The sequence below is a fragment of the Ipomoea triloba genome, chromosome 13 (assembly GCF_003576645.1).
Source record: "Ipomoea triloba cultivar NCNSP0323 chromosome 13, ASM357664v1".
Classification (NCBI taxonomy): Eukaryota; Viridiplantae; Streptophyta; class Magnoliopsida; order Solanales; family Convolvulaceae; genus Ipomoea; species Ipomoea triloba.
This window is the reverse complement of record NC_044928.1, coordinates 30,840,956-30,844,130: the sequence shown is the minus strand read 5'-3', so window position 1 is coordinate 30,844,130 and position 3,175 is coordinate 30,840,956.

Here is a 3,175-nt window from a genome sequence, read left to right as displayed (position 1 = left end):
ATATATATATATATATATATATATATATATATATATATATATATATATATATATATATATTGTAATTTCACAAACTAATTTACAGTTGAGCATTATTAGCATCACAATTATAATTAATTTTTAGCAAATCTTATATTAAAAACTACAGAGAGTATACTTTATTTCCTATGGTCTTGGCCGCAGGATCGAGTGTGACTTTTGTAAAAATAGTGAAAACTATTTAAATCTATATATTATGAATAAAAAGAAATATACAACAAGGTTATAATTGTACAAATTTTAATTTTACGTCAATATCCATGAAATTTGAATATAGGGAGGCTCTAGTGAGAATATGCTTTCAAGTAAGGCAAAAACTTAAGTGAGACCGTCTCACCGTGAGGAGGGTCGGGTCGGGTCGGATCAATATGCAATTGTAACACTTATATGCACAAATGTCATACTTATATGCTCAAATGTAATACTAATCAGGAATAAAATTTTTGTTACTTATAAGGATAAATGTAATACTTTTAATGGAAAATACAATACTTTTACATTTTAATTTAAAAGTATTACTTTTTTCCTCAAAAGTATTATATTTGCCCTTATAAGTAAGGGCACTTTATTTTCAAAAAAAAAAAGTAAGGGGCACTTGTCAACATTACTTATTATGAAAAATGTATTACTTTTTCTCTTATAAGTAACAAAAGTTGTATTCTTGATTAGTATTATATTTGAGCATATAAGTATGATATTTGCACATATAAGTATGACATTTGCATGATGCTTTGACCCGACCCGACCCGTCTCACGAATAAGGATCTGTGAGACGGTCTCACACAAGTCCGTCTCACGAATAAGGATCTGTGAGACGGTCTCACACAAGTGTGACCCTTCAGGTAAAAAGTGAAAATTAATATGTTCCATTCATTTGGACAAATCAATGCTCGAAGGTTGACAAAAAGAGAAAAGAAAAGAAAATAGGTAGTGTTATGTTATTTTTATAAATATTACATTATAAAGTTAAAAATTTACAATAATTATAAAATTGACACAATATTTCATTTTTACTCAAACCCTCAACCATTATATATATTGGGACTAACACGCACGTGCGCTCAACCGCTCACACACACACACACACACAACTGTTAAATAACGAGTGTGTGAAAAAATATAGATAAAATATATGGAGGGAATAAATATTTTGTATTATTGTAAATTGCTTGTGAGTAGTAATGATTGCTTCACATTCTCTACCTGTATGTGAGTCTATTTATACATATTTTGGGTTATAAGTAATAAAAATCCCAGACTCCCTCATATTGAGAGTCATTGTAGCACATTTAAGGATTGTAATGTTTTACGGTGTTGCACATTTAGGTCGTCGTATTAATATCAATCGCATCCTAATCACAACACTCGTAGAGAGATGGCTGCCAGAGGTGCATGCCTTTCATTTTCTCTTTGGTGAGGAGGTTATAACACTAGGTTGCACAACCAGCACATCCGAATGCACTAGACTACTACCCATAATGCGTACATATACACCAACATCTAAATATAGACAATATTATACTAAAAAAACAATGAGAAAAAAAAAACAAAAAATACTGATCACTTTCCATGAAAGAACACTTGATCGATGATAAAGAAATCATGGCTCCAATTTGACAACATTTATGATCCAAAGAAAATAGGAAATAAATTTGGTCATATCTGCTGCAATTAGAAAAAAACACTACTACCCCTACTTTAAAAAAAAAAATCAAACTGTGTCATCTTAAGAAATCAAATCTAAATCATCCAAATAAAAAAGATGAATGCATAAGATTAATTCACACGTTCGCACCTGTGGAGTGGTTCTCATATGAACCGGATTATGTATATGAACGTGCTTTGTTACTCCATCCGTCTCATTTTATGTGTATAGTTAAGTTAAGAGTCATTTCCATTTTTGGTCCTACTGTTATTGGGGCATTGCCAATTTTAGGCCACTTCATTAATTTTTGCCACATTGCGGCCAGTCTTATTTAGTCATTGCCACTTTTAGTCCACCGTTAAAATTTAAAAATTACACTAAAAGTAATATTAAACAAAAGAAATTAAAAATAAGTAAAAAAATATTAAGAAAAAATAAATGTAAAAAAAAGAGTAATAGGATAAATAAAATGGAGAAGAGGGTATGAAAAAACAAGCTCGGAGATACTTTTAGTGACAAAAAACAAAATAGACCATGGACTTATGCCCTGGATAGGTCCTATCATTTAAAGGCATGAAAAGACCTATCCCATCACTGCAATTCAAGCTAATCATCAATTTAATTTTTATCAATAAGTTGTACAGATAGAGTACGGTGCAAAATTTAAAAGAAAAAAAAAATAAAAACTCTATAATCGGAGTGCTATTTAAAATTAAAATGAAAATGCAAAATAAGATGCGAAGTATCATTAATTGCCTAGATTAATTATTACAAATTTACTAGCACCTTATAATTTAGGGAAAAGAGTTAAATAGACACTCAAACTATACCTCATTGTGCAATTAGGTCCTTCAACTTCAGAAGCTCCAATTTGGCTCTTAGACTTGTTATTTTGGAGCAAATAAACCCCGAAACTTATTAATTACCTATAATAGCAGGTCAAATATATTTCCGGGGAACCTCCGACCACATTCCGACAACCAAATAAAAAAATCAAGAACTAGCGCCGGTCGCGTCCATCCGAAGAAGGCTTGTTGCCTTCTCTGGCTGTGGAGATGGCGACTGATTTGGTCGGCATCTCCAGGCGGATGCGACCCGCGCCGGTGGTTGATTTTTGTTATTTGGTCGCCGGAATGTGATCGGAGGTTCGTCAGAAATATATTTGACCTGCTATTATAGGTCATAAATAAGTTTGAGGTTTATTTGCTTCAAAATAACAAGTCTGAGGGTTTGATTGAAGTTTTTTGAAATTGAAGGGCCTAATTACAGGTATAGTTTGATGGTACCCTTATTCCTATAATTTAAGATAGATGGCCAAAGTTTAATTATCCTGACTTAACCCAACTCATCTGATCTATAAATAGATACCCAAGAAGGAATATTAGTTGCATAGACCTCAAAGAATAACATTCAATTCATATACTTGCCATGGCTGCACCATCTGATTCTAAAACCTCTGATAGTATATATACTTGGTCTGATCGGATAGGA